Below are 19,844 nucleotides of genomic sequence, written 5' to 3'. Positions count from 1 at the left end.
TTTTATCAGTATTCTTTTATTATACTGTATTCTATTAGTATTAATCTTAGTATTTTATTTGCTATTGCATTTCTCCATATATTTCTATATGGATGTTTTTTGTAACAATATAAAACAACAGTATAATTGCTTATGTTCTTTTCTCCACATAAAAAATATAATATTTAAAGACATGTAAAAATAATCCAGAGTGTTCTAAGCTATAGAATTAGTGAGTGACATCGGTTCTTCTTAGTCTATTTTTAAGCACCCATCAAAGATCAGTACTATCTATAATATATTTGCAAACTGGAGTCCCTCCCTGCCTTCAAATAAATCATTCATCTTAATACTCTCTGCCTCTCTGATTGTTTGTTTATGGCCAGTGCAACATCAGTGAGGGTTTACTTGGAATGACTGCATGTTAAAAAGTAATCCAATGGGAAAAGAGCTTATTAAATATAAATATATAAATATTTGGCAAGAAGTGGAATTCTCTGCAGAGGTAAACAGTCTTCTAGACATGTTAGATGATGTATTACAGTAAAATTATAGATTCAGGAATGAAAAATCATAATTATAGGCAGGTAGTTTGAAGGCCTTCCTTCCGTAATGGAATAGGGCAAGGGACAATTTATGTCCTTAATCATTAGAAGAGAAGGCTGAATCTATCAGGGAGCCACTGTTCCCATTGCATCATGAGGAGCGCTATTTAAATATCTGATCTCTAAAATTTATAAAATGCATCTATGTAAATATAGCATTGTGAAAATATCAATGTGTAACTCTGCCATTAACTGGCAGCTGAATATAAGTAAGTGGTCTAGTTAAATTTCCTTACCTCTTAAAAGAAGGATTTGTACCCTAGAGCTAATTCTCAGTTGTCGTCTAGTCTTTCGAGCCCTATAAATGTTTACATGTAGTAGCTAAAGTTTAGAAATGATATTTAATATTTGTTAAAACTAACATGAATAGTTTAGCTATAACACTTTCATACTTCTCAAAATGACAAATTGATTTTGGCTAATATTGTATTGTCTCAGTGTAGTAATGCTGTTTATTACATACTAATCAGGTGCTCTGGCAAGTTGATACTACTTTAATTTTTAAGATATTTATATAAATTTATCTTTTGGAAGTCAAAATCTTTCAATATATATGGTAGATGTGGAAAGGATAAAAGACAAATAGTAAAGGGGAGCTAGATTAGGATCACTTTCCAGTTTTTATCTGTAGTATTAATATTACTATGTCCTCTGGAAATTCCTTTAATATAATTCCCTTCTTTCCAAAACTCATCCAGGTTGTGCTTTTTTCTATTAAAGTGTATAATAGTGTTTGCATTTAATTTGCTACTGTTTCCGAAAAAGAAAATGTATCTTGAGGGTTTATGTTATGCTATAGCATTACATGTTAAAAAATATTTTGAGGAATTTTCTCAAATTTAATTTTACTAAATTCCTTTAAATGTAAAATCCTAAATGTTTTAGAAACTATTCATCTGTTGATGTCCAAAGCAAAGATGACATTGTCTTTGATGATTATTAGAGATCTGCACTTAGCAAGTAATTTTTATGTTACAATTGTCCCCCCTTAGCCATAGTTTCAGTTACAGACAATTGCAGTCCACAAATATTAAGAGATTTTGAGAGAAAGAAATAGTGGGGGAGGTGGGAAGTGACAGAGAGAGAGACCACATTCACATAAATTTTACGACGGCATATTATTATAATTGTTCTATTTCATTATGATTGTGGTTAATCTCTTGCTGTACCTAATTTATAAATTAAAATTTATCATTGGTATGTATGTATGGGGAAAAACATAGTATATATAGGGCTTAGTAGTATCCACAGTTTTAGGCATCCCCTGGGTGTGTTGAAACATATTTAAGGGGGAACTACTGTGTTAAGAAATTGTTTTTCATTTTGGTCTTAAGAGCCCTGGAGGTTTTTAACCACACTAGTTGTAGTTATGTGATAATTCCATTTATAGACTTTATGTGAGTGGAGGTAAAAATGTGTTTATATCTAATCCTCTCTTTATTCAGTTTTAAATATTAAATTAACTGTAATATTTCCCAAAGGAAAAGAACCCACTATTATTTCTTTATGTGAATGTTACTGTCTTTTCCAAACATTGAAGAAATCAATTATTGTAAAGCTCAGAGGACACCTTTGATTAGTAAAATGACAGTTTATCTGTTACAGTAAATAAAAGTTACTTAAAGGATTCTTCTTAGAATTTATGTAGTTTTATTTCAGCAGTTATACTGGTTGCTTTTCTAAATGTAATGAAAGTTTAAAATGAAAATAATCTTTGGAAATGTTTTAACATATTGTGTTCATTCAACTAGATGTGTCACTTTTTAAACCAAAGTTTTGTTTTCTCATAAACGCAAATATGCTTTTTGTGGCATAATTTTAAATTCAGAGGATAGTTAGTCATGTTACGACTTTTGAATAACACCCCTGAGAATTCAGGGGCTCTTAAACACACATTTAAAAAAATGAAACTACAAAAGGCTTCAAGTTTGATATGACCCCTTCTTACACTAACCCCAAGTTTCTATGGCAACCCTGTCAAAAAGATGAAAACTTTCTTTTGGGATGCGCTAACGAATGGAAACAATAAGTGTATATTGATAAGTGGAAATATTATAATACACTAGAAAGATGAATTCATTTATATAGCTTGTCCTTTTTACAGAGGTATTAAAAACATTTAGCTTCAATGGCACATACAGTTATAGTCATCACATTACTAAAATATTTGTCAGGAGCAAGTATATGTAAAAAGGAGTCTATTGAACTATTTTTATGCTTGGTAATCTTCATTCTTAATCTGAAATTTGAATTTTAATAGGTATCATAAGGCAGAAAAATATGAAGATATTATAATTTTTCCCTGCAATGAAGATATTTGATCATATATTTGACTATCATGTGAAAATATGATGCATATTTTAATAGTTACAAGAAGTTAATTTTTTCCATTTTGAGTTGTTTAAATGTAGCATGTCTCCGTGAAACTATAACTGCAAAATCTGTAGAATAATAGCTCCATAGGCAAAGGAAGGGTTATTTTTACATTAACTTCATATTACTAGTGAGTCTGAGTATTTGAATGATCTCTACATTTCATGTGATAGCAATTTTTCCCTTTTTAATTCTTGTAAATTTACAGTTTTTTTAAGTTTAAAAATATTTTAATATAGAACTTTACCACACTACTTTTTAATATTTCTCACATATTACACTTCTCTTCTGCTTCAAAATCAGTACAGGAAATTTTGGAGGGTAAGACATGCCCAATGAGGGATTGAATTTATGTTCATAATACCCTATCTCCCTGCACATTTTGTAATCATGAAGCGTAAAACTTAGATTTGTATTTTTTATTATCACCCTGAAATTTGAGTTAAAAATAATAAACCAATACCCACAATTAGAGTTTTAGTAGCTTTGAGTAACAAACTAGTTTTCCAGAGGCAAATACATTAGTTCTTTCCTTCTATACCTGTTTCACTGGTATAAAACCAGACAAAAGTAATAATATTAAACTATACTTTAATAATGACATTTTATGGTATATAAACCAATTAGTTATAAAATATTCTCTGAGGTGGTAAATAGTGATAAATAGATTCTCATCTAAGTAATATTAATGCAATGTAGCAGTGTTTTATAAATTGAACTACTCTTGTCTCCTTAGACAGTAAATATATTTACAGAAAGAGGATTGGGCACAGAATAAAAACATTAAGGAAAAAGTGAAAGTGTTATTTTAGGTGGATAAATTCAAATTAACTGATTAGGTACTGCTTGCAACCTTTTGTAGAATTTTATAGCACTTCAAATCTCTGTATTTTGTAAATGTTTAAACATTGTAATATGTAGATAAAGCTTTCCGTTAAACACATGCTTTTAAAAACTCATTAGTAAATATTTCACTCAAATAAATGTCTTTGCAGTTAATGGCCACAATGTCAAGTTACTGTTGCTTGTCATTTACTTTTTATTGAATTGCGAACTAAAATGATTATTATTGTATTAATTTTCTTCCTTTATCCTATGAGACTAGAAATTACAGGTCTTCCACATGCCTATTGCATTATCATACTTTCAAAATTTTAACATAAATTTACTTTAAAATAACTTGAATTGAGAAGTCAAATATGTATGGGGATAAGATTTGAAAAATGACTGATACTTGCCCTGTAAACCTGTTTCCAAAGACCTTATGGTAAATATAGTGCTTCCATTTTGCTCAGTTCAACAAAGGTGTATCAATTTCTTGCTGTATTATAGACAAATTGATAAATACTGAGGATATAAAGAAAAAAACATAGGCCCCATTATTGGGGAATGTGTAGTTTTAAAACATTTCAATAAGGCAGACAGACACACACACATACACGTACAGAGTTCTTAGGGGAGCACCTGGATTTACTTTATTGTGATGTCATGCATAGGGAGATAGAATATATTGAAAAGTTTTCTGGAAGTCAGATTAGTAATGGAAGTAAATGTGAACTGTTTCATAATTATACACAGGATTAATTTCAAAAAAAAACCCTAACCCAAAAACCTTTGGGCACTGTTTTTACTATATGTACAATATAACAAATTTGTCTAAAATCACTTTTTCTTTATTATATGCTATTATCTTTATATTTAGACCCAGTTACTTAGACTAAAACATTATATTGATTTATTCTAAAAAATGTAGTCTCACTAACCACAAAATCTTATTTGTCTTATATATTCAAACGAATGTATATCTCGATATATGTGTCTGATGTTTATGTGTATATATGTGTTTTTATGCTAAAAAGTTCATTTTTTATCTAAAATTCAAACTTAACCAAGTGTTCTGTATTTTTATTTGCTCAATCTGGCAACCTTATTTTCAACACAAATGCTCACCCTGGAGCTCAGGGGTGGGTTCAACCTCATAAAATCCACAGAAACTCAGAGACAAGTAGAAAGGAATAATTCTATAAAGTAGAATCTTGATTTGTTTTCAAAATAAGGAGGAGTTATACTCGGCAAGCAAAAATAAAAGATGTTTACTCCGTATTTTGTCTATCAAAATTAAAAACTCTGACTTAATAGATTTCTGAAAATCTATCTTAAAGATATATACCTGCCTACCTTTTCAGAGTATACTCATATATAGACACAGAGAGATTTTTGTATATCAAAACTGTTTCATATCATTCAAAAAGATTCGAGAAAGAAATTCTGTGTTCTTACCATGGGATATAAGGTAACCAAAAAAAAGAATGAGGCATATTTGTGTTAATATTAAATTAGTTTATTCCTTCCTTCAACAAATATTTACTGAACAACTATTGTTATTTCAAGCACATTTTTAGACAAATACAGCAATAAACAAGCCAAATAAAATCCCAGCCCTCAAAAATGTTTACAGATCTTAAAATCTATATTATTAACTGGAAAATACATGACATAGTTTTTATGGTGTTTCTATTTGTATAAATCACACATGCACAAGCACAATGTGCATGGAAATTGTGGGTCTGTTGGTATTTGATAAAGAAGAATGGACTGTGTTATTTGATAACTATAATACAAATAGTCAAATAATGGGCAAGTTGAGAGAACATGACCTAACATTTTAAGTTAGGCACTTAATAAAAATAGTATTTAATTTTCACACTAAAAATATATATGTATATATATGCCCTTTACAAGGAATTTGAGGAGACTAGAGTGCAATGCTTAAAGCTTACAACTAGTAAAAGAAGAAGCTGTAACTTAAAACCAAGTCTGTCAGACTGAACCATACAGAGAACTTCAGAGATAGCCTGAGTTTGAACAAGTTGGTTTCATAATGGACCACTTATAAGGTAACTTATGCATCTGTTTGTTGTACGGGAAATATGTTGTATTTCATCTGATATTATGACACAATCAATCATTATTTGATGTACCACTTACTAAGAAAACACGGTACTTATTCAACTATTGCACAATGTTCACTTCCCACTGAGAATATTTATTTTCTACTTATTGAAAGAGCTCTTATATAATTATTTAGATATAGTTTTGTCATATGTCATTCACATTTATACAGAGAGGAAAATAAAAGCAAAATAAATTGGGTAAAGTTTTGCTACGACTTATTCACCTTCATAGTCCAAGTTTTTAAAAATCACATTTTGAGTTAAGCTAAAATATATTGTATGTTTCACATAGTATCATTAACTAGAATAATCAAGTTTATGTCTGTGCAGGCAATGAGAACTACATCACAACTGTCATCTGGCCAGCAGTGATTATATAATGTCATTGATTTTAAAACACATTAGAGTTTAGAGATATTAAAATGTGAAAAAATGTTTCTTAGAATCAATCAAATATGGTAGAACCTTCTTTATAAGATGTTTAGTACTAAGTGAATTAATGCATACTAAGCACTTACCCCACTGCATTTTACCTAACAGACTTCAATAAATGATAGCTGTTATTGATATGTAATATAAAGAATGATCAGCATTATACATTAATATTACTAACAACAACTCCTGTATATTTTGGACTCCTCCTCCATTTCTACTGTAATGCAATAGTTCTCAATCTAGTAGGCCCTTGAGAATCACCTGTGGATCTTTAAAATGTGTGTGTGCCTGTGTGTGTGTGTGTGTGTGTATGTGTGTATTTGCATGCCATTCTACTGTTCCATCTCCATCAGATATACAATATCAGAATTTCTGTGAGTGAGGCTCAGCCAAGTGTGTTTATTTTTAAAGCTGTCAAATGTTCTAATACGCACTATTGGCCTAGAAACACTGCTTTAACTTCTTCTCTGAAAGAGCTAGTAAGCTATAGAAGGGTTTCCAACAAACTTATAAAGATGTCTGAGTTAAAAGGATCTGATTTTAAGCTGATGACTGTGTTTCTGTGTTTACTCCAAGTAAAATTGGTTTAGGGACAGGAGTTTAATTTTTAATGTTAAGTTTGGTACATCTACTAGACATCTAATTAGATCTGTCGAGGAGGCAGGAGTTGCATCTGGCATGAGGAAACAGAGCTGAGTAGGAAGCTAAATTTGGGAATCTCAGCACATAGATGGCATTTGAAACCCTGGGCCAGAGAGGAGGATTAAGCCCTGAGGCATTCAAATTTAAGAAGTCAGAAGACAAGCAACCAGCATGAATACTGGAAAGCAGCCACCAATGAAGGTGGAGAAAAACCCTGAGCTTCTGGAAGCCAAGGAAACACTGTATAATAAGGAACAGAGTTATCAGTTGTCTAAAAAATTCTGATGGTTCAAGTGAAATAACTGAAAATTGACCATTGTATTTAGCCACTTAGAAATAATTGCTGACCCCAACAACAGCAATTTTAGTGGACTGATGGGTGCAAAAGTTTGACTGAAGTTTGATGAGAAACAATAGAACAAGATGACTTCTAGAATGACAGCAAGAGTAGCCCCTGAGACCTATTCCCCAAACAACACTAACTAGTGAAAAATCTTTAAAAAACAAACAACCGGCTGGGCGCAGTGGCTCATGCCTATAATCTCGGCACTTTGGGAGGCCGAGGCTGGCGGATCATGAGGTCAAGAGATCGAGACCATCCTGGCAAACATGGTGAAACCCTGTCTCTACTAAAAATACAAGAATTAGCTGGGCGTGGTGGTGTGCGCCTGTAGTCCCAAGTACTCGGGAGGCTGAGGCAGGAGAATTGCTTGAACCCAGGAGGCAGAGGTTGCGGTGAGCGGAGATCCCACCACTGCACTCCAGCCTGGCGACAGAGCAAGACTCCATCTCAAAAAAAAAAAAAACCATTTAAAATACCTGGAAATAGTTTTAAGTGCATATGGAAAACAAAGAAACACATGTTACTGGTGGAGGGTCTTGAGTACGAGTTGCCCAGATTCTTGGAGATTTGGACAAAGAATTGAACAAAACGCACAAAGTAGCAGAGGAATGAAATGCAAAAGCAGAAACTTAAGAGAGAAAGCACTCCACAGAGTGGGAGGAGGCCTGAGCAAGCTGCTCAAGGGCCTGGATGCAAAGTTTTCTGGGCTTTAAGTACCCAGTTTGAGGTTCTTATTGGCTACCCCTTATCTGGAAGAAGGTTTTGTCTATGGCTAGTTAAAGGCTGAGGTGAATTGGCACCCCATGCAGATAAAGGGATGGTCCCTGCTTGGCCTGTGGCCTATCCAAGGCACTCTCCCTTTCCATCTGAGATTTGGTGGAAGGGGGAGGGCTGTAGGGAGAGTAGCCTTTGATCCTTTGTTACTCAGCTTGGGGAGAGGGTTTTTTTTTTCCTTTTGGTTTAGTTTTAGGAAGTTTGTGTTAATTGGCCTCAGGTTCCCTGCCCCCAAACCCAGGCATTTTCCTTTTGATCCAGCTTTGGGAAGTCAGCATGAATTGGCCCTGGATTTTCTGCCCCCAGACCTTGGTGTTTTCTGTTTTAGAAATTTGCTCAAATTGGCCTTTAGTTCCCTGTCTGCAGACCCTATTTTCCTGCCTCAAACTTATTTAAGAAAATCTACTAATTCTCAGTAAGAACAGCAAATCTATAGCATTTGAGCCTCAACTTGCTCCCTTCCTACCCCCTTCTAGCTCACTGTGACTAGCATTTCTCATCCCCCCAGCTCCCTTTTGCAGATGCTATATTCCAGACAAAATCAGCTGAGGCCTGAGGCTCTCTTCTAATGAGCCCCACTTGTATGGCAAGAAGCTCTTCTCAAGGCATAGCAGCCTAATAATAACAGGGACCCAGTCACCCTCTCTCCACCTTGCTTATAGGGTAGAGATTTCATGACTGGGGAGATAAGATGAGAATACAAAAAAATAACACCTCTGCTCAACACCCTGCTCATGAAGCAGGAACATTATTTAAGAGAGTTATGGGCCACTGTCCCCATCTTTAGCTCTAGAGGTTGCACAAACTAGCAAAACCAATTCAAAAAGATATGAAATCTAAATAAACCTATAGCAAGCACAGAGATTGCATTTGTTATTTTTAAATTTCCAATTAGATACATCAACATTCTGTTTGCAACAAGCACATCTAGCACCCACATCTTGTTTTCTAATATTAGAGAACTCTTTCCAATGGTTCCTCCACTCCTGACATACCCTCATTCTTGGGGTGTGTCTGTGTGTGTGTGCGCGCAACCCTTCTTACATTTTGGTACTATAAGAAACTTCAGGTTTAGCTTGTATACTTCTTGCCCCAGTCCTAGAATTAGCTATTTCTCCAAGGATCTCTGGTTCCCTTTATTGTATCATACATATTGCCTAGATTTTGATTTCTAAATACCATTCACCAATAAAAGGAGCTTGGATGCAAATCACATGAGAATCTCAATAGATATAGAAAAAGCATTTGACAAAGTCCAACAACCTTTTACCGTAATAACACCCAACAAATTAGGAATGAAAAGGAAATCCTAAACCTGATAAAAGGCATCTACCAATAACCCACATCTGACATCATACTTAACTTTTTTTAAATCACTTATATCAGGAACAAGTCAAGGATGTCCACTCTCTCTAATTCTATTCAACATTTTACTGTATATTGTAGTCAGGGCAATTAGGCAAGGAAATGACATAAGAGCCATCTAGATTGGGAAGAAAGAAAGAAAGCTATCTCTATTTGCAAATAACATGTTTTGTAAATAAAATTCCCTAGAAATCCACTAAAAAATCTGTTAGAACTAATACACAATCTTAGCAAGGTTCAGGATGCCAGAGCAATATAAAAATCAGTTGTAGTTCTACACATTAGCAATGAAAAATCTGAAAATAAAACTAAAAACCAATTCAGTTCAAAATAGCATCAATAAGAATAAAATATGTAGGAACAAATTTAACAAAAGCAGTAGAAAACATATACTATGTGTATTAGTCCATATTCACACTGCTAATAAAGACATACCCAAGACTGGGTAATTTGTAAAGAAAAGAGGCTTAATTGACTCTCAGTTCCACATGGCTGGGGAGGCCTCACAATCGTGGAAGAAGGTGAATGAAACTTATTCACTATCATGAGAACAGCATGGGAGAGACCCTCCCTGTGATTCAGTTACCTCCCACTGGGTCCCTGCTATGGCAGGTGGGAATTATGGGAGCTACAATGCAAGATGAGATTTGGGTGGGGACACAGTGAAACCGTATCACTCTGAAAACTATAAAATATTGTTGAAAGAAATTAAAGAAGACCTAAATAAATGGAAAGATACTATATGTTGATGGATTCAAAGACTTTATGTTGTTAAGATGACTGTACTCCCAAACTGATCTACAAATTCAACATGATACTTATCCAAATACTAGGTAGTTTATTTATAGAAATTGACAAGTAGATCCTAAAATCCACAGGGAGATGCAAAGGGCCCTAAACAGCAAAAACATTTTTGAAAAAGAACAAAGCTTACACTTCATAAATTCAAACTTACTATGCAACTATAGTAATCAAGATGGTGTGATATAGACATAAGACTGGACATTTGGATCCATAGAATGTAACTGAGAATCTAGAAATAAACTCTTAAATTTATAGTTGATTGATTTTTACAAGAGTACCAAGACAATTAAATGGAAGAAAGATTCATCTTTGCAACAAATGGAGCTAGGCAACTGGGTAGCCACATGCAAAAGAATGAAGTTGGACCCATTACTCGTATCACCATACACAAATAAAGTCAATAGGAATCGATACACCAATATGTAACACCTAAACTATAAAATTCTTAGAAGAAAATACAGAAGAAGATCTTGATCTTTCAGAATCTTCTTAGACATGACATCAAAAGAAAAGGTGATTAAAGAAAAAAAAAACAAATTGGAATTCATTGAAATTAAAATCTTTTGTGCTTAAAAGACACCATGAAGAAAATGAAAATACAACCTCCAGAATGGGAGAAAACTTTTGCGTATCACATATCTGATAAGATATTTGTATCTACATATGCAAAGGACTCTTCCAAGTCAGTAATCAAAAGGCAAATTACCCACTTAAAAATGTATAAAGAATTTGAATAGGCATTTCTCCACATAATATATGCAGTTTGCCCTTTGTATTCATGGTTTCCACATCTGTGGATTCACCCAATCAAGGATTGGAAATATTCTGAAAAAATGTTGAAAAATATAACAATAAACATAAAATAAATAAAAATACATTATTACAACTATTTACATAACATTTGCATTGTATTGAGCACTATAAGTAATCTAGAGATAATATAAATGGGAAAATGTGCATAGGTTATATGCCACTATGACACCATTTTTAAATAAGTTACTTGAGCATCTGTGGATTTTGGTATCCTTGCGGGGATCCTGGAACCAATCCCCTGCAGATACCGAGGGACAACTCTGTGTTTGTGTGTGTGTGTGTGTGTGTGTGTGTGTGTGTGTGTGTGTGTGTGTCTGTGTATGTGTGGTCAGTAACTCATGAAAATGAAAAGATGCTCAACAACATTAGCATTAGCAGAAATAGAAATCAAACCTACAATAAGATACCACTAAATGCTTGTGATCGATAATAATGTTATTATTATTCACCAATAATCGTCACAATGTTGATGAGGCTGTGGAGAAATTAGATCCCTCATACATTGTTGTTGGATATTTAATCTGACACTTTGTAGTGTAATACACTCTGACAATTCCTTGCAATATTAAAGTTTCCATAGGACCCAGAAATTCCACTCTTAGGTGAATACTGAAGAAAAATGAAAATGTAGGTCTATACAAAACTTTTACATTAATGTTCATGGCACCATTATTCATTACAGCTTTAAAGTAGAAATATCCCAAATGCCTAGTAACTGATGAATGGACAAATAAAAGGTGATATATGTGTAAATGGAATATTATTCTACATTAAAAAGGAATGAAGTACTGATGCATGTTATAACAATGAAAGAGCCTTGAAAACATTAGGCAAATCTAAAGAGACAGTAAGTAAATTCAGAGTTGCCTTGGGCTGTGCTTGGGTATTTGATGGAATGTGGGGCCAGATAGAGAATGATTGTTAATGGGTACATGGGTTCTTTCTGGGATGATGAAAATGTTTTAAAATTAGACTATGGTAATTGTTGTACAGCTTTATGAAAAATTTAAATATTATTGAATTTTATGCTTTAAATGGGTGATTTACAAATTTCTTTGTAGAAATTGACAAGCTTCTTTGTTGAAATGGTTTGGCAATGTCCCACCCAAATTTCCTCTTGAACTGTAGTTCCCATAATCCCCACATGTCGTGGGAGGGACCAAATGGAGATAATTGAATCATGAGGGTGGTTTCCCGCATCCTGTTCTCATGATAGTGAGTTAGTTCTCTTGAGATCAGATGATTTTATAAGGGGATTCCCCCTTCACTGGGCACTCATTCTCTCTCATATCCCCATGTGAATAAGGATGTGTTTGGTTCCCCTTCTGCCATGATTGTAAGTTTGCTGAGGCCTCCCCAGCCATGCTGACCTGTGAGTCAATTAAGCCTCTTTACCAGTCCAAGTATGTCTTGCACAAATTGGGCTTAAGTTCATAACCAGTGTGAGAATGGGCTAATACATTTCTAGAGATTGACAAGTAGATTCAAAAACTTATATGGAAATTCAAAGGACCCTAAATAGCAGAAACATTTTTGAAAAAAAACAAATTTACAGTTCCTGAATTCAAACTTTCTACAAAACTATAGTAATCAAGATGGTATTATTATACTACGCAGTGTATTTCTTAGTTCTTTTGTGTTGCTATGAATGAACATACCTGAGGCTGGGTGATTTATAAAGGAAGAAAGTTTATTTGCCTCATGGTTCCACAGGCTGTACAAGAAGCATGGGACCAGTATCTGCTTCTGGTGAGTGCCTGTTAAAGCAACAGTGTAAGATTCTTTATATTGCATAAGTTACTGTGGAATGATAGTAATATAGTTTCCCTGAATTTTGTTGACAGGATTTGACATGTTAAAAGTTGAGTTTGCAGGTGATAATGCTACCTGCATTCCATATTAACTTCATTCATCATTCTGTAAATTGTTGCTTAAAATATAGAATTTCCTTCATTTAAAGAATTATGCCATAATTTGCACATCAGTGCTGAGCAATTCTCTTCCTACCACCACCCACCTCCCCTTACAGGGGAATTTGTTTGCTAGATATATACTGTTAACAGTTAGGCATTTATATACAGATTTAAACCTAATACAGAATTCAGCAGTATGTATTATATATATAAAGTTTTTTCTCATGTGAGCTTTTAAAATATATTTTACTGGTTCTAACTTGAGGAAAAAAAGCTTTAAACAAAATAATTTTATTGTGATTTGAACATAGTTATAATGCTTTATTAATTTTCTGAAAATAAATTTAGTAATTTAACAATACATAGTTGTCTTAGTAACTATTTTGTATTTTATCTCAGAATAAAAATATGTTTGCACTAATAGCTTCCTGAATAATTGGCTTTCACAATAATTCAACCACATTGTAGGGAACTTGGAAATAGGTAATATATTGAATGACAGATATTGTGCATACTCCATCACTAGCAGTGGTTCACTATAATGGTGATACTCAACCAAAGAGGATGTCTTAAAATAATGTAATTAGAAAAAAAGGCCTAGTCTGGTTGATTTTGATATCCCCATTAGATAAGTAATTCTGTTCTTGTCATGTCCAAGAATCACATCTGTATTGGAAATCATGCTGAACTGGTGTTCGACCTGTACTGTCTTTATCTATAAATTACAGGGTATTCCTGCTGCATAGTATATTTATTTATTTTTAAATTATTTTGATGCCAGCATAATTATGGTCTACTTTAGTTTATTGTCATTCACTGAAATGATTCATGTATTAACACTGTGATATTTAGGTAAACCATTATTAGAGTATATTGAATGAACATGGTATTAGATTCATGCATGAATATAATATTGAAAATGTTAACTATTATAGTATATTAATTATTTTAGTCTGAAATCCACTGTTATTATATTGTAACAATTATGAAGCATTATAACCAATACTTTGAACAAGGGTAGTCAATCAAAGCTTGATTCTGTATTCCCACAGCCCATTCAAACTCATTTTCTGTGGCCAGTTTGTTCTAGTTCCTTGAGTAGCTAGAATTGAAGATATTTTTTTTCTTATATCTCTTTTTAATAGATGTATGTTTTTCCTTTCCTTGGCAATTTGGTATTATAAAATTTTATTCTGTTAATGGAAGAGATTTTGAGAAGTCATCTCCTCTTTATTGGAAATAAACATGGACAGTTTGCTATCAAATCAAGCATTATTTTTATACCTTGTACATGTTTTCATATCTATTTTTAATAGGTGATAATGTCTATATGTTTCAGAGTTCAACATTGCCGCCAGCATTACCCACCCACTCAATTATTCTCTCCCCTCTATAGCCAATCAGTGTTATCAGGGTTTTTTTGTGTGTGTGTATATTCTTCTGAAGGTATTTTATACATACAGAAGCAATATTAATATATATCTTTTTCTACATTACTTACACTAATAATGGCATATTCCTTATACCCTGTTTTTGTATATTTTTGCATGTAACTGTAAAGTTCTAATAAATTATTGTAATTCTGAATTATTTAGCAACATAAAAAAAATTTCACATCTATTGATGAGAAGTCAAAACTGTACAAACTTATTTTCATTATAGTCACATTTTGAACACTTTATATCTTTATTTCTCTTTACTATTTATTTCTACAGTGGAGCATTTCTAATGCACTTAGAATATTCTTTTAGAGAGATATTTTTAAGAATTCCAGGATACCAATCCAGCTATGTAATTCTGAGAAATAATATTTAGAACCACACTACAGTGGAGTACCTCTCAAAAACTACATGACTCTGACTCAAGTTTATAACAGTAATATAAGGAAAATGACTGAGAATTTCAGTAGGAAATTTAATACACAGCAAGCTAAATTACAGTCTTAGAGAATTAAATTAAAATGTTGGCAAACTGCTTTAGATCATGTTATAAATTCTGTGAAATATGACAATAATGTAAAATAATAAAAAAAGTCTTCTGCTACTTTTTCCTTCATTTAAATGAATGTGTGTGTGAGTTTGTGTGTGTGTGTGTGTGTGTGTGTGTAACTGCTTTTTATGTTAATGTAGAAAGACTATGTAGTTGCATGGTTATTATATAAGTATAAATTTGTACCATATTATTGTGTTTAGTAATGGTACAGACTTACGGCATTCAAGTTCTAGCTTTCTACCTATGCATTTATAGCAATTAATATTTACTACTTTGGTCCTAATGATTTGCTTTGGAAATTAACTTAGAATGGCTTAGAAGCACACACTCATCAACTACTAATAGCTTATGGTACAATAGCATCCAAATTTCAAATCTATTCATGGTAAGTATTTTCAATCAAACTATGTAAGATTATAATTAAAAACTTTAAAAGTCTTTATATATTTTGCAAATTTACCATTTGATTATTTTTATTATTATTGCCATCCTAAATTTTTCTACTAGTATAAAAGTATATTTTGTTCTTAAAAATGCCAAGTTATTGCCATAAAATAACATTAATTTCCATAAACGTACAGGTTAGCAAGATTCTACTCAGTCTATTTCTCTAAAATTGTTTGAGTAAAAATGTTAGCTTCTTATTTCTTATTTCTATTTATGCTGAAGTACTGACATTGTGAACTCCAATGACGTCTGTAATTGGTAAATTATCTTTGACTTTCAGAAAACACATAATTGTTTAAACAATTCTATATGATAGCTATAGTTTTCTTTTTTTATTCTTTTTTTTATTATTATTAGAGATGGTGTCTTGCTGTATTGCCCAGGCTGGTCTTGAACACCTAGGCTTAAGCAGTCCTTCTACCTCAGCTTCCCAAATTGTTGGGATTACAGGTGTGAGCCATTGCACCTGGGCAAGAGCCGTAGTTTTCTAATCAAAGTGCAAGAAATATGCTATTCTTAGAAGCTGGTTTTGTATTATATTGTTTAATATGAAACACATATCTCCTGTAGATGTGGGCAATTTATTATTACTTTCAGAATAGTTATTTGCCTAACAGATGAGCTAACATAAATTAAGCAGTAAATCAGTTTTGCTTCCTTTAGATAATTAGTAATTTACATATAACCTTTGGCTATTCTTTTATCTTAGGGTATTGATATAAGTTGCATAAAATTGTTTTCTATGTAGAATGTGCTTTGAAATGCAAAATCTAATTAAAATGCACTATTTTAGGACAGTTGAGTTGCTAAATGATACTATGGAGACTATTATGAATATTTTAGGAATCTGAGTGGAGTATGTAAGAAAGCTAAATTATAACCTCTATGGCCTACTTTAGGTTACTTTATCAGTCAGCTGAAACAAGGAAAACTGCCCAGGTACTTAGATTATTGGATTTTTGTTACATATACTATATTTAGAAATAATGCAATTGTTACTGTATTATGATACCTAGACAATTTCACATTAAGGTACACATTAAAATAATGTTTGCAAGATACACTAAGGTTAGTAGAGGAGGCTGCTTGTGGCTGTAGGTATTCCGCCCAGGGGCTTTCACAGACACCCCAGGAGGCTGCTCAAGAACAATGAGTATCAACACGTTTATAATCACTTAATGGCATGCTTATTGATAAATCATATTCCAATTACTAGCAACGGAAATTCAGTTTTGTAGAAGGCATGGTAAATGATATACCTGTTTATCCATCCAGGACAAACAATAAGTATTTGTCAAGAACCTCCTATTTGCTTAACACACATAGTTTAGCAAGTACCCAATATTGGGTAAACAACTGTTGCATTTAGTTTTAAAACTGAAAATTTCTTAATTTTATAATGAAGATTGAGTGTAGAATCTTATGGTAGCTGTGAAATGTTATGTAGCTAGGTGATTATTATCCAGAATCTTAATGTATTAAATCACAGTTTAGTGAGGTTAATATTTTACAAATTAAAGATAATGCTTTTTTAGACTACTGTCCTTCTTTTCCTTTAATATGTGTGGTAAAGTGAACTACTGTGTTTTAATTACTCTTTGATGTGTACTGGGATAGTTTTTCTAAATGAAAACATATCTCATTTTTGTCCTGAAGATTAATTCAAAATTAGAGTTTGCCTAACAAAAGCTGTTTTCCATTTAATTTTGCAGATCTATTTTATACAGAAATTTATATTAATTAAAAGTACGTATCACATGATTTAGCCAGGGATGCCATGCATGCTAGCAACCTATTAAAAGATGAAGAATTGTTAAGATTCATTTCATTTTTGCTGTCTTTGTTCATAGTTTTAGTCTTTTTAATCCAAAATTTTAATCATATACTGATTCAAATTCTATGTTGATTTGTAATTTTAGAATAATGCAGGAACATTTTTTATTTTGTTGAAATGTACTTATTTTTAATGTTTCCTAATTAGTGAATTACCTACTAATTAGTGAACAACTAGAAGGTATTTTAATAACAGTTAGTTTAATGAGAATGGTGAAAACCAAATACATTCTCCAGAAAATCTTGGCAATGAGAATAATGCGTAATAAGTAACAGTCACAATGTCTATGATCTCTTTTTGTTTGACCTTTATAAAACCTGTACAGTTTTGCTACCAGATGAGTGAAATATTTGGTGGCAGCCTGAGTACTGTCATCCTATATCTAGTTATTATTCTACTTAATATGTCTAATTATTGTGCTTAGAATTACTTCTTATTTTTTCTTAATATAAATGTCTGTTGGATTTCAAATGAAGGTGACTTTGATGCTGAAAGCTGGCAGTTAACGGTAACAGTGGAATAACATTTTGTGAATGTAGGTACATAGAATCACGCCTGGCAGAAGTTATTGTCATACATAGTAAGTGGCCAGTGCCCTTTTATTCAGTCTATTAAATTATGGTGATATGTGTTATTTCAGCTAGAGGAAAAAGAGAAGTCCTTACTCAATATTGAAATTCACAAGATACAGAATAAATTATAATTGGTTTCATCTATTTTATATTAAAAATTTTAAGTTAATTTAATTATCTGAATACAGTAATGCTAAACAATTTAAGTATATCCATTGAAAATAGGATGCCTAATTACTAAAGCTATGTTCTTTTTGCTTTATTAAAGATTTTAAAGCCAGCAACATCACTTTGATTATAATGTTTTCAAGTAATATTGATCATAAAGCATATATATTCATGTCTACATGAACTGGATATTATCTTAAATATCTTTGCCAGAATTTAGATTCTAAATATAAAGCTCTCAGCAAGTTCTTAATGCTTGGAAAAATTTCAGCTTTTGTCTTAGCAAGAATGTGAGGTAGTGCATAAAAAACAAATGTAGGTTCTTCTATACTAGATTTTTAAAAACGAAATTTGATTTTGGAGTGTTAGGTTTTATTTCAATTTAATTTGATTTTTAAAATAAGTAATATATTAACATAATTCAAATTTAGGAAAAAATAAAAAGTTATAAATTAAAAAGTTTCACATTTATCTATAACCTAGTCCTCACTTTCCCTCCCTGCCTTCATAGATAAACACTTGTTTATTATCTATCCCTCCAGGTTTCCTTTATCAGGATGTTGCATATTCTAATATCAACATATGCAAATATGTAAACATATAGCCCTCCTTTATTATACAAAAATAATATATTTCCATATTTCATTAAACCTGAGTTCAGACAGTTTGCACAACATTTTTGTGTACCACCAAGAAAGAAAAAATCTTAGCAATTAAAGGGTGACAGCATTGATTATAAAGTACATTGCAATGTTAGAAATATTAAAATGTGGAAAACCTCATCTGTTGGAGTTGAAGAAATATGGTATGTACCCTCTACCACATATTACTCTTGTCTCTTATCAGTATAACTTGGATATCTTTCCATTGCCAATCTCTTTTGTTTCTTTTATTATAAACACATTCTATTTTGTAGTTTGATTATACCCTAACTTATTTAGTCCCTATAAACAGACTCTTGATGTTTTTCTTTTTCATTGTTATGAACTTTGTACATTGTTCATTTTGTATGTGTGCAGATATAATTATAGGATAAATTCCAAATGGGATTGCTTGCTTAATGGAAATTATATTTGTAATTTTTATAGCTATTAGCAGATTGCCCTCTATAGGATTTTACCACATTATTTTCCTACCAACTGCATGAAGAGTGTTTTGTCAAACTTTGGATTTTTGCTACCTGATAAGTGAGAAATGATGTTTTAAAGTGGTTCTAATTTGCACATCTTGAAGAAGAGCAAAGCCAAAAATATTATCCAGTGTTCAAGGGTGGTATTTTCTTTTTCTGCAAACTATTCATGTCTTTTACTCATTTTTCTATTAGATTGTTGATCTTTTTATTCTTTATTTCTAGAAGCTCTTTAACCTTGAGTAGGATAACTGTTTGTCTCTGGTATGAGTTGTAAATGTTTTTTCTCTGTTTACTATTTAATTCTTTAAATACTTTTTTTTTTTTTTTAACAATGTGTTACCCTGTTAAGGCTGCTGTAACAAAATACCATAAACTGGGTAGCTTATAAAAAGCAGAAGTATATTTCATACAGCTCTGGAGGTTGGGACAACTAAGATCTAGGCATCAGCAGATTTGGTGTCTGGCGAGGGGCTATTTCCTGGTTCATAGATGGCACCTTACAGCTGTATCTTCACATGGTGAAAGGAGCTAGCTAGCTTTTTGCTGGAGTGCAGTGGTGCGATCTCAGCTCACTGCAACCTCCGCCTCCCGTGTTCAAGCAATTCTCCTGCCTCAGCCTCCTGAGTAGCTGGGATTACAGGTGCACACCACCATGCCCAGCTGATTTTTGTATTTTTTTAGTAGAGATGGGGTTTCACC

At 32.4% G+C, this 19,844-nt stretch overlaps 1 protein-coding gene across 4 annotated transcripts in view; it reads left to right on the top strand.

Annotated features, from left to right (window-relative positions):
- Positions 1-19,844, top strand: part of ATRNL1 (attractin like 1) — an 838,515-nt gene that overhangs the window by 446,235 nt on the left and 372,436 nt on the right. The gene's annotated exons all lie outside the window — the stretch shown is intronic.

Source organism: Hylobates moloch, unplaced genomic scaffold, assembly GCF_009828535.3.
Source record: "Hylobates moloch isolate HMO894 unplaced genomic scaffold, HMol_V3 SCAFFOLD_3, whole genome shotgun sequence".
Lineage (NCBI taxonomy): Eukaryota > Metazoa > Chordata > Mammalia > Primates > Hylobatidae > Hylobates > Hylobates moloch.
This window is presented reverse-complemented; position numbering and strand designations above follow the sequence as displayed.